Here is a 13994-nt window from a genome sequence, read left to right as displayed (position 1 = left end):
AGGAGAGACTTCCCTAAAGTAAAGAATTCCTCGAAGACATGTCATTACTGCTGATCCCAGCCGGAACCTGCCTTGTCCGCAGGATTCACAACAACGAAAATAAACGGCTTAAAAGGAACTGACCTTTTTCCTGGCGAGCAAACCTTGCACGAACTTCCTTGCTCTTTTGGCAAGAGTTATCTTAGATTCAGGTCACTATCTCTTGACCGGAGAATCAACAAGGCCGATCCTTTACAAAACTGCCAAACGACACCAACTTTATTCGACTCACCGAATTCCTGAATTCTGGTAGGGTCTTCACTCTCCAATACTACTTATAATAGAAAGTAAAACTCTGTTCTAAAACTAAACTGTGTCATGGGACAAATACGCAGCATTGCGGAGTATTTGATGATTTAAACTGAAAACTAACTGCGTCACCTGCGTACCCTTATATACCTGTTGAGAACAGGTCATCACGTGACCTCACATCAGTGGGAAAATTATATCGTGACCTCCGCAAGACCATTACATCATCCTCATAAGACAGTCACAAGATATCCATGAAGTATGTAACAAGGAGGAATTCAAAGTTGAGTTTATTATCATATGCACAAGAACATAATACAGCAAGGTGCAGGTTCTTTGGCCCACAATGTTGTGCCGACCCTTAACTTCACTCTAAAGATCAATCTGAACTCCCACATAGGACTCCATTTTCCTTTCATCCATGTCCCTAATCTACCACCAATCCCAGCAGCAAGTCCTACGCAAATACCTCTCTCTGTTTAAATAAAAAGAACTACCTCTGACTAAGACCATAAGACAGAGGAGCAGAATTAAGCCAATCAGCCCATCGAGTCCGCTCCATCATTCCATCAGTCCTATACACCTGCTTTCTCAGCATTGGAGTCAATTGTCAAGGATGAGGTTACAGAGTACCTGGAGAAATATGACAAGATAGGCAGAACTCAGCATGGATTCCTTAAAGGAAAATCCTGCCTGACAAACCTATTACAATTTTTTGAGGAAATTGCCAGTAGGCTAGACAAGGGAGATGCAGTGGATATTGTATATTTGGATTTTCAGAAGGCGTTTGACAAGGTGCCACACATGAGGCTACTTAACAAGATAAGAGCCCATGGAATTACGGCAAAGTTACATACGTGGATAGAGCGTTGGCTAATTGGCAGGAAACAGAGAGTGGGAATAAAGGGATCTTATTCTGGTTGGCTGCTGGTTACCAGTGGTGTTTCACAGGGATCAGTGTTGGGGCTGCTTCTTTTTACATTGTACATCAACGATCTGGATTATGGAATAGATGGCTTTGTGGCTAAGTTTGCTGACGATACGAAGATAGGTGGAGGGGCCGGTAGTGCTGAGGAAATGGAGAGTCTGCAGAGAGACTTGGATAGATTGGAAGAATGGGCAGAGAAGTGGCAAATGAAGTACAATGTTGGAAAGTGTATGGTTATGCACTTTGGCAGAAAAAATAAAGGGGCAGACTATTATTTAAATGGAGAAAGAATTCAAAGTTCTGAGATACAACGGGACTTGGGAGTCCTCGTACAGGATTCCCTTAAAGTTAACCTCCAGGTTGAGTCAGTAGTGAAGAAGGCGAATGCAATGTTGGCATTCATTTCTAGAGGAATAGAGTATAGGAGCAGGGATGTGATGTTAAGGCTCTGTAAGGCGCTGGTGAGACCTCACTTGGAGTACTGTGGGCAGTTTTGGTGTCCTTATTTAAGAAAGGATGTGCTGACGTTGGAGAGGGTACAGAGAAGATTCACTAGAATGATTCCGGGAATGAGAGGGTTAACATATGAGGAACGTTTGTCCGCTCTTGGACTGTATTCCTTGGAGTTTAGAAGAATGAGGGGAGACCTCATAGAAACATTTCGAATGTTAAAAGGCATGGACAGAGTGGATGTGGCAAAGTTGTTTCCCATGATGGGGGAGTCTAGTACGAGAGGGCATGACTTCAGGATTGAAGGGCGCCCTTTCAGAACAGAAATGTGAAGAAATTTTTTTAGTCAGAGGGTGATGAATCTATGGAATTTGTTGCCATGGGCAGCAGTGGAGACCAAGTCATTGGGCGTATTTAAGGCAGAGATTGATAGGTATCTGTGTAGCCAGGGCATCAAAGGTTATGGTGAAAAGGCGGGGCAGTGGGACTAAATAGGATAAAATGGATCAGCTCATGATAAAATGGCGGAGCAGACTCGATGGGCCGAATGGCCTACTTCTGCTCCTTTGTCTTATGGTCTTATATCCTTTGAAGCCCTGACCAATCAGGAAGCTATCAACCTCCGCTTTAAATATACCCACAGACTTGGACTCCACTCCAGTCTAATTTCAAAAATTAGAGGTTCACCACTCTCTGGCTAAAAAATTCATCCTTACCTGTGTTCTAAAAGGTCGCCCTCAATTTTGACGCTGTGCCCTCGAGTTCTGGATACCCCCACCACAGGAAACATCTTTCAACACTCGGTAGGTTTCAATGAGATCCCCTTGCATTCTTCTAAATTCCAGCGAGTACAGGCCCAAAGCTGCCAAATGCTCCTCATATGTTAACCCCTTCATTCCCAGAATCATCCTCATGAACCTCCTCTGGACTCTCTCCAATGACAGCATATCCTTTCTGAGATAAGGGGCCCAAAACTGTTGACAATATTCCAAGTGCAGCCTGACCAGTGCCATTTCAGTATTACCTCCTTGCTTCTATACTCTGTTCTATATTTTTTTTCATCACCCCTACGCTTTCCGGTAAGCACTGGTGAAATGAAGCAGCATCACAGATATGTAGCATCAGACACACAACATTCACAAGAAAAACATAAATTAACAGTATAAATTATAACTGATTATGCAAGGACATAACTGGAACAAGTAAATGCAAAACTGTAGTGCAAAGTTGTCATAGTGTTACTATACTGAGGTAGTGATTAGGCTTGAACAGAATAGAACTTTATTGTCATTGCTCAAGACAACGAGTACATACAAAACAGATATTTACAATGCATATCGTATGCTTAATTTTAAAAAAGTTTCCATATTTACATACAAGTGACTTTGATAGACCATAACACTCAAAGGCCATTGGCAAGCCAGGTTATAGCATTATTCACCTGCACAACAGCCCTGAGGAAGAAGTTGTTTTTCAGTCATACTGCCTTGGCCGGGACGTTTCTGTATCACCTACCAGGTTGGTTCCAGAACTGAATGAATGAAAGAAAGTAACTGTTCTGACAATGTTGGGAACTTGGTAGTGCTGGACTGACAGACGTTCCAGACAAATGGATACTGCTCCTATTAATACACCAAGACATGTTTAATTCTCCTTCTTTTCAGGCATTATACAGTACAGTCACAGCAGGGAAACAAGCCAGTTGATCCATGGTGATCTAAGATGGTCTCATCTGCCTATATATAGTCCATATACATCTAAACCAGGGGTTCCTAACCGGGGTCCACGGACCCCTTGCTTAATGGTATTGGTCCATGGCATAAAAAAAGGTTGGTAGCCCCTGGTCTAAACCTTCTCTATACATGTCCCCGTTCACATACTTGTTCAAATGTACCTGCCTCAACCACTTCCAACTCGTTTCATATATTGACCACCCACAAGGTCCCCAGGTTCCTATTAAATTTCTCACCCCTCACCCTAAATCTATGCCCTCTAATTCTTGACTCCCTAACCCTGTGAAAAAGACTGCGTACGTTCACCCTGTCTGTGACCCTTGTGGTCTTATACACTTCTATAATATCAAATATCATGCTCCTGCACCCCAGTGACTAAAGTTCATCCCACTTAACCTCTTGAGTTCTGGCAATGTCCTTGTAAACTTCATCCACACTTTCTTATAGCAGGGTGAACCAAAAGTGAACATGACAGTCTGAATGTGACCTCACCCCTTGTACAACTGCAACGTAACATCCCAATTTCTATACCGTAGCTAGTATGATAAAATGTCCCATTGAATCAGTTGAGTGGAAGGAGATTACAAGAAACTAAACCTGGTGAGTTTAAAAGGAGCATGGGAACAGGGTCTTCATGAGTTTTAAAGGAGTGTGGGAATTAGCCATCAATTAGCTGATGCCAAATCATTTCGACTGACAAACAATAGATAGCGGATTATCGAGGTTTTCAGAATCAGAATCCACCCACCTACCTTCCCCCTTACCTGGTTTTAGCTGTTCCACTCCACCCATCTTATTCTGGCTTCTTCACCCTTCCTTTCCAGCCCTGAAGAAGGACTTCGGTCCAAAACATCGACTATTTATACCTCTCCATAGATGCTACTTCACCTGCTGAGTTCCTCCAGCGTTTTGTATGTCAAGCTTTGGATTTCCAACATCTGCAGAATCTTTTCTGTTCAAGTTTATTATCACTGACATATAATGTGAAATTTGTTGTTTTAAATAAAGTTACTGTAAGTTACAATAAGAAATGTAACAAATAAATACATAAATAGTGCAAAAAGAGAGTAAAATAGTTCCTGGACCATTCAGAAATCTGATGGCTGATCAGAAGAAGCTGTTCCTACAAGGTTGAGTGTGTGTAATGAGGGTGCCGTACGTTCTCCCTGATGGTAATAATGAGAGGTGGGTTTGTCCAGGATGGGGAGGGTCCTTAATGACAGATGCTGTCTTTTTGAGGCACCACCTTTTGACAATGTCGGATTGCAATTTGTCTAATAGCCCTCTCCTAAGTGTAAACATGAAAAAGACGATGATTCAACATGCTATTTACAGAGATACACGTTACTTAAAAAGATGCTGATCATTGCAAATTACATAACATGGAGCAGTACTGCACAGGAATATGATCACTGATACAGAACTGTGAAAAAGCAGCTCTAATAATTTCTGAGGCTCTTTGCCCAAGACCTCTCCCTGTCCTGTACTAACGTTGTACAAGGGCTCCATCTGGAAAGAGTAAGTGTGGTGCCTCTCCTCTTAGTGTCCATCTTCTGGGAGGAACAGGAGTACACTGGCGATTGCTAGAATAATTATCTAGAGGCCCTGGACAGATGGTACATCGGCATGAGTTCAAATCCCAGCAGCGCAACTGGGAAATTTAGATTCAGTCATTTAAAGAAGTCTGGAAGTAGAAAAGAAATCTGTATTGGTAACCATGAAAAACTAAGCTGGTTCGCTAATGTCCTTCTGAGGAAGGGTTACCCAGTCTGCTCTATATGATCAACCATTCCAGTCAGCCACCATTCCTCTAACTGTACTGCCCTATAAACACTTTAAAACACTTTTCATAATGTTTATGTTGTAAATCATGCTGGTACTTGAAAACTTAGTACCTTCTCTTTGACGGGAGTTCTCTGAGATCCTCTCTTCCTGCTCCCCCTCTATGATCTCAGCTGCTGTCTGAGTCTTCAACCATGAGCTCACCCAGGCTCACTACCACAACCATATGTCCTTCTTGGGAACTTGCCCCCACCACTGTCTTATTCCACCTTGCTTTCGGCTCTGTTTTCAGGCCTCCCAAGGATCCCAGGTCTCTGCTTTCGATTGATTACTTCTCTTGCCATTTCAACAAGCAGGATATCCCGGTGGCCAACTATGTTAACTCCAATCCCAACTCCCATACCGACGTGTCAGTCCATGGCCTCCTCTACTGCCACGTTGAGGCCATTCTTGGTTTGGAAACTCATATTCCATCTGGGTAGCCACCAACCTAATGGTATGAACATCAATTTCCCCCTCTCTCTCCCCCCTCCCCTTTCTTCCATTCCCTATTCTGGCTCCCCACTGACCTTTTCTGCCTATGACCTCCCCCGGTGCCCCTCCTCCTTCCCTTTCTCGTTAGATTCTGGACTAGTTCCTGAGGATTGGAGGGTGGCTAATGTAACTCCACTTTTTAAAAAAGGAGGGAGAGAGAAACCGGGGAATTATAGACCGATTAGCCTAACGTCGGTGGTGGGGAAACTGCTGGAGTCAGTTATCAAGGATGTGATAACAGCACGTTTGGAAAGCGGAGAAATGATCGGACAAAGTCAGCATGGATTTGTGAAAGGAAAATCATGTCTGACGAATCTCATAGAATTTTTTGAGGATGTAACTAGTAGAGTGGATAGGGGAGAACCAGTGGATGTGGTATATTTGGATTTTCAAAAGGCTTTTGACAAGGTCCCACACAGGAGATTAGTGTGCAAACTTAAAGCACACGGTATTGGGGGTAAGGTATTGGTGTGGGTGGAGAATTGGTTAGCAGACAGGAAGCAAAGAGTGGGAATAAACGGGACCTTTTCAGAATGGCAGGCGGTGACTAGTGGGGTACCGCAAGGCTCAGTGCTGGGACCCCAGTTGTTTACAATATATATTAATGACTTGGATGAGGGAATTAAATGCAGCATCTCCAAGCTTGCGGATGACACGAAGCTGGGTGGCAGTGTTAGCTGTGAGGAGGATGCTAAGAGGATGCAGGGTGACTTGGATAGGTTTGGTGAGTGGGCAAATTCATGGCAGATGCAATTTAATGTGGATAAATGTGACGTTATCCACTTTGGTGGCAAAAATAGGAAAACAGATTATTATCTGAATGGTGGCCGATTAGGAAAAGGGGAGGTGCAACGAGACCTGGGTGTCATTATACACCAGTCATTGAAAGTGGGCATGCAGGTACAGCAGGCGGTGAAAAAGGCGAATGGTATGCTGGCATTTATAGCGAGAGGATTCGAGTACAGGAGCAGGGAGGTACTACTGCAGTTGTACAAGGCCTTGGTGAGACCACACCTGGAGTATTGTGTGCAGTTTTGGTCCCCTAATCTGAGGAAAGACATCCTTGCCATAGAGGGAGTACAAAGAAGGTTCACAGATTGATTCCTGGGATGGCAGGACTTTCATATGAAGAAAGACTGGATGAACTGGGCTTGTACTCGTTGGAATTTAGAAGATTGAGGGGGGATCTGATTGAAACGTACAAGATCCTAAAGGGATTGGACAGGCTAGATGCAGGAAGATTGTTCCCGATGTTGGGGAAGTCCAGAACAAGGGGCCACCGTTTGAGGATAGAGGGGAAGCCTTTTAGGACCGAGATTAGGAAAAACTTCTTCACACAGAGAGTGGTGAATCTGTGGAATTCTCTGCCACAGGAAACAGTTGAGGCCAGTTCATTGGCTATATTTAAGAGGGAGTTAGATATGGCCCTTGTGGCTACGGGGGTCAGGGGGTATGGAGGGAAGGCTGGGGCGGGGTTCTGAGTTGGATGATCAGCCATGATCATAATAAATGCCGGTGCAGGCTCGAAGAGCCGAATGGCCTACTCCTGCACCTATTTTCTATGCTTCTATGTTTCTATGTTTCCATGGTCCATTCTCCTCTCCTATCAGATTCCTCCTTCAGTCTTTTACCATTTCCACCTATCACCTTTTAACTGGTACTCCTTCCCCTCCCCCATCTTATTCTGGCTTCTTCTCCCTTCCTTTCTAGTCCCGATGAAGGGTCTTGGCCTGAAACGTCAACTCTTTATTCCTCTCCACTACAGGAAACATCCTTTCCTCATCCACTCTATCTAGGCCTTTCAGTATTAGTTCCTTCAGTATTTTGTGTTTTACTCTGGATTCTCAGCACCTGCAGCACCTCGTGTTTATAATTTGCTGGTATTTATGTATTTGTAAACATTTTATTCCATATCTGTAAGTTTATTTTTATATAATTCCTTAGTTATTATAATTGTTGAATGTTCTTTTTTGTTGCATGGCCTGTCAGCACACCATGGCAAATTCTTAACACCTGTTCATTTATTATATTGGGGACAAAGTTGATCCTTGATCTTTGGTGTGACTCCAGACCTCCTGCTAGGGATTCTGATGAAAACTGTTACAAGCTGACTGACATGGACTGCAGAAGGTCCTGGCAGGTGGCTCTTGGATGCCCGGCCAGAGAAAGAAAGGTGTATACTTGGCAAGGGAGCCAAGACCAGATATCTTCTTTAGTCTGGTTGAGGAATGAGGAAGAGAATCAGAATTAGGTTTATTATCACCGACAAATGTCATGAAAATAATTGTTTTGCTGCAGCAGTACAGCACAAGACATAAAAAATGTAGGATACAACAAAAAAAAATATTTAAAAAAATAAATAAATACAAAGCGGGCAGCATGGTGAGGTAGTGCTCATGGACTTTTCAGAAATCTGAAGAAGGAGCGTTCCCAAAATTTAATCCCAAAACTGTGTGGGTTGGTAGGTTTACTGATCACAGTAAAATGCCCCTCAAGTGCAGGTCAGACGTAGAACCTGGGGGCACTTGATGGGAATGTAGGGAGAATAATATAATGTCTGGATTAGTGTAACTGTGTGCTTGGTGGTCAGCATGGAATCACTGGGCTGAATGGCCTGTCGTATAGGAAGCCTCTATAGTTAAGGGAAAATGTAAATGCATTAGTAGCACTCCAGCTAAGAGATATAAGACTGAATCCTGAAATGACAGGCTGGCCTCTAAGGAGCAGGTGGACAGGTTTTGCTTCAGTCTACCAGAGTTTTGAGAAGTAGGAGGAGACTTAATGAAAACTTAAAGCACGGAAGGTTTCAGAGAATGCACGTGGAGAGGATGTAGGAGGCTAAGAAATGAGCTGAGAGAGGTTTATAAGATTATGAGGGACATACAAAGGATAGGTAGTCTGAGTCTTTTCCCACAGCAGAGGAGTCCAGAACTACATGGTAGAGGTTTAGGGTGAGAAGGGATAATTTTAAAGATTTGAGGGATAATATTTTTTATAAGGCACAGGGTGGTAAATATCTTGAATGATATGCTGAGCTGCCAAAGGAACAGGGGGAAGCAGATACAATTTCTGCATTTAAAAATTGTTTGAACAAATATTTCAATAGGAAAGGAGTAAAGAGATACAGGTCTAATGCAGGCAAATGGGACTAGATAGGCAGCACACTTGCATGGACAAGGTAGGCCAACAGAACTCATTTCTGTGCTGATTCAATAAACTTCTTCTCCGAAAGTGTCATACAGTAGTTTATCAGTCTTGAACTCATTTTGCAAGTATTGCCCAAGCTATTAACTCAAAACAGTTCTAGCATTCTTAGCAGAGCTGCTGTACAAAATATTTTAAAAATTATGGTAATGGGGCAGATAACCAAAACTTTGGAGAAAGGGATAAGTTTTTAGGGAGCATCTTAAGGCAAGAAAGGAAGGTGGCGAGCCAGAGAGGAATGGGTAAGATATTCTGGACATCTGAAGTTTGGGAGCTGCTTATTCACATTCCAGTGGCAGGACCTTCAGAAATGCTGTGGATGCCATAAGGACAGGAGAAAGGTTTCAGACCAAAACGTCGAAAGTTTATTCCTCTACAAGCTGCCTGACCTGCTGAGTCACTTTAGCATTTTGTGTGTGTTGCTCAAGATTTCCAGCATCTGTAGAATCTATTGTGTTTAAGAAGGGCAGGACCTGTGTGTATGCCTTTTTCAATTTATCAAGTCTACATTTATCAAGATGTGGACATCCTTGCTAAGTCAGCACCTTACTGTGAAATACTTTTAATAGAAGCTTATCGCATTGATGAAGCTTCCAGTGGCTGGAATGGGGGAAATCAAGACTCATATTTCAATATTTTTATCTGGAACATTCTTCTCTTCCCACTTCCTTTCAAAGATAACTCCCTGAGTTAGGTTCTGTCCCATAAAGCCCAGTTCCCTGCCATTCGATCCACCATATATACCAATATTTTACACCAAAATCAAGCATTATGTGTAAAAGTACCCTCTTATGACCTTAACAAGGATCAACTTTATCCACCATATACATGTATTAGAAATTTGCTAATAGTGGTGTGTTGACAGATATGTACCAAAAACATCAACACTCAATTTTATCAGTTATCTTCTGAAAATCCTTGGGAGGCAGGATGGAGATAGGTCTCTACCTAAGGAGGTGTAAGGCATTCTTTCCCCCCATTAGCCTGTAGGTCACCCTTGGGCAAGGTGTAGCACCTGTTTAGTGCCCCCCACTCCCAACTGGGGTCATGTGAAGCCATGGGAACAGCTGGGGAGTATCACAAGTTCTGGTTATGCAACTGCTAATGCCAGGCAGACAATCTCTGAAGAGTATTGATAATGGCTCGGGTCACCCGTCTTGTAAAGACACTGCCCAGAGGATGACAACAGCAAATCATCTCTGTAGAAAATTTTCCCAAGAACAATTATGGTGACGAGACTATGACCGCCTACATTCTGCAATACGTCACGTAATGATGGTGATCTGGAAGTCCAAATACATTAATTACATTTACTAATTCCCATTTATACACCAAGCATATATCAACCTCAACAAATTTGTCAAACACCGGAAAGCCACAAGAATCTGAAGCAACAAACAACCTGCTGGAGGAACACAGTGGGTCAATCATCATTTCTCTTCAATCAAACCACGCACATTCTGTTTCATTTGCCTCATTAAGATCTAAATACAATAGATTCCAGCATTTTCCCAATGGTAGATGTTGGGATGACTGGCCCTTCGCTTCCTGTTACAGGACCGAAAGAAGCTGCAGGAGGTTCTAAATCCAGTCAGCTCCATCTTGGGTACTAGCCTACAACGTACCCAGGACATCTTTAGGGAGCAGTGTCTCAGGAAGACAGCATCCATTGTTGATGACCTCCAGCACCCAGGGCATGCCCTTTTCTCACTGTTACCATCAGGTAGGAGGTACAGAAGCCTGAAGGCACACACTCAGCGATTCAGGAACAGCTTCTTCTCCGATTCCTAAATGGATATTGAATCTTTGAACACTACCTCACTTTTTTTTAATATACAGTATTTATATTTTTGCACATTTTTTAAAATCTATTCAATATACAAAATTGATTTACTTAGAAACTTAGAAACATAGAAAACCTACAGCACAATACAGGCCCTTCAGCCCACAAAGCTGTGCCAAACATGTCCTTACCTTAGAACTACCTAGCTTCTACCCATAGTCCACTATTTTTCTAAGCTCCATGTACCTGTCCAGGAGACATTTAAAAGACCCTATCGTATCCGCTTCCTCCACTGTCGCCGGCAGCCCATTCCACGTACTCACCACTCTCTGCGTAAAAAATTTACCCCTGACATCTCCTCTGTACCTACTTCCAAGCACCTCAAAAATGTGTCCTCTCGTGTTAGCCATTTCAGCCTTGGGAAAAAGCCTCTGACTATCCACACAACCAATGCCTCTCATCATCTTATACACCTCTATCAGGTCACCACTCATCCTCCGTCGCTCCAAGGAGAAAAGGCCGAGTTCATTCAACCTATTCTCATAAGGCATGTTCCCCAATCCAGGCAAGATCCTTATAAATCTCCTCTGCACCCTTCCTATGGTTTCGACATCCTTCCTGTAGTGAGGTGACCAGAACTGAGCACAGTACTCCAAGTGGGGTCTGACCAGGGTCCTATTTAGCTGCAACATTACATCTCGGCTCTTAAACTCAATCCCACAATTGATGAAGGCCAACATACCATATGCCTTTTTAACCACAGTGTCAACCTGCACAGATTTGAATGTCCCATGGATTTGGACCCCAATATCCCTCTGATGATCCACACTGCAAAGAGTTTTACTATTAATACTATATTCTGCCAATATATTTGACCTACCAAAATAATTACCTCACAATTATCTGGGTTGAACTTCATCTGCCACTTCTCAGCCCAGTTTTGCATCCTATCAATGTCCCGCTGTAACCTCGGACAGCCCTCCACACTATCCACAACACCTCCAACCTTTGTGTCATCAGCAAATGTACGAACCCGTCCCTCCACTTCCTCATCCAGGTCATTTATAAAACTCACAAAGAGTAGGGGTCTCAGAACAGACCCCTGAGGCACACTACTGGTCACTGACCTCCATGCAGAATATGACCCATCTACAACCACTCTTTGCCTTCTGTAGGTAAGCCAGTTCTGGATCCACAAAGCAATGTCCCCTTGGATCCCATGCTTCCTTACTTTCTCAATAAGGCTTACATGGGGTACCTTATCAAATGCCTTGCTGAAATCCATATACACTACATCTACTGCTCTTCCTTCATCAATGTGTTTAGTCACAACCTCAAAAAATTCAATCAGGCTCGTAAGGCACGACCTGCCATTGACAAAGCCATGCTGACTATTCCTTATCATATTATGCCTCTCCAAATGTTCATAAATCTTGCCTCTCAGGATCTTTTCCATCAACTTACCAACCACTGAGGTAAGACTAACTGGTCTATAATTTCCTGGGCTATCTCTACTCCTCTTCTTGAATAAGGGAACAACATCTACAACCCTCCAATCCTCCAGAACCTCTCCCATCCCCATTAGTGATGCAAAAATCATCGCCAGAGGTACCGCAATCTCATCCCTCGCCTCCCACAGTAGCCTGGGGTACATCTCATCTGGTCCTGGTGACTTATCCAACTTGATGCTTTCCAAAAGCTCCAGCACATCCTCTTCCTTAATATCTGCATGCTCAAGCTTTTCAGTCCGCTGTAAGTCATCCCTGCAATCACTAAGTTCCTTTCCCGTAGTGAATACTGAAGCAAAGTATGCGTTAAGTACCTCTGCTATCTCCTCTGGTTCCATACACACTTTTCCACTGTCACACTTGATTGGTCCTATTCTCTCACATCTTATCCTCTTGCTCTTCACATACTTGTTGAATTCCTTGGGGCTTTCCTTAATCCTGTCCACCAAAGCTTTCTCATGGCCGCTTCTGGCTCTCCTAATTTCATTCTTAAGCTCCTTCATTAAGATCTCTATCATTACCTAGTTTTTTGAACCTTTCGTAAGCTCTTCTTTTCTTCTTGACTAGATTTATAACAGCCTTTGTACACCATGGTCTCTGTACCCTACCATCCTTTCCCTCTCTCATTGGAAAGTTTCTATGCAGAACTCCAAGCAAATATCCCCTGATATTGGCCACATTTCTTCTGTAAATTTCCCTGAGAACATCTGTTTCCAATTTATGCTTCCAAGTTCCTGCCTGATAGCCTCATATTTCCCTTTACTCCAATTAAATCCTTTCCTAACTTGTCTGTTCCTATCCCTCTCCAATGCTGTGGTAAAGGAGATAGAATTGTAATCACTATCTCCAAAATGCTCTCCCACTAAGAGATCTGACACCCGTCCAGGTTCATTTCCTAATACCAGATCAAGTACAGCCTCTCCTCTTGTAGGCTTGTCTACATATTGTGTCAAGAAACTTTCCTAAACACACCGAACAAACTCCATCCCATCTAAATCCCTTGCTCTAGGGAGATGCCAGTCAATATTCGGGAAATTAAAATCTCCCACAACAACCTTGTTATTATTGGATTTTCAGATCTCCCCCTACCCGTCCCACTTTCAAATCCCTTACTATCCTTCTTTCAGTTAGTCCTGACAAAAGGTCTCAGCCCAAAATGTCAACTGTACCTCTTCCTATAGATGCTGCCTGGCCTGCTGCGTTCACCAGCACTTTTTGTGTGTGTTGCTTGAATTTCCAGCATCTGCAGATTTCTTCATGTTAACCTTATTATTATTACACCTTTCCAGAATCTGTCTCCCTATCTGCTCCTCGATGTCCCTGTTACTATTGGATGGTCTATAAAAAACAGCCAATAGAGTTATTGACCTCTTCCTGGTCCTAACTTCCACCCACAGAGACTCCATAGACAATCCATCCATGTCTTCCTCCTTTTCTGCATCCGTGACACTATCTCTGATCAACAGTGCCATGCCCCGATATCTTTTGCCTCCCTCCATGTCCTTTCTGAAACATCTAAAGCCTGGCACTTGAAGTAACCATTCCCCTGAGCCATCCAGGTCTCTGCAATGGCCACAACATCATAGCTCCAAGTACCGATCCACGTTCTAAACTCATCTGCTTTGTTCATAATTCTTCTTGCATTAAAATAGACACATCTCAAACCATCGGTCTGAGTGTGTCCCTTCTCTATCACCTGCCTATCCTCCCTTTCACACTGTCTCCAAGCTTTCTCTAGTTGTGAGCCAACTGCCCCTTCCTCCGCCTCTTCAATTCAATTCCCA

The sequence above is a fragment of the Mobula hypostoma genome, chromosome 4, assembly GCF_963921235.1.
Source record: "Mobula hypostoma chromosome 4, sMobHyp1.1, whole genome shotgun sequence".
Classification (NCBI taxonomy): Eukaryota; Metazoa; Chordata; class Chondrichthyes; order Myliobatiformes; family Myliobatidae; genus Mobula; species Mobula hypostoma.
Note: the sequence above shows the minus strand (reverse complement) of the source record.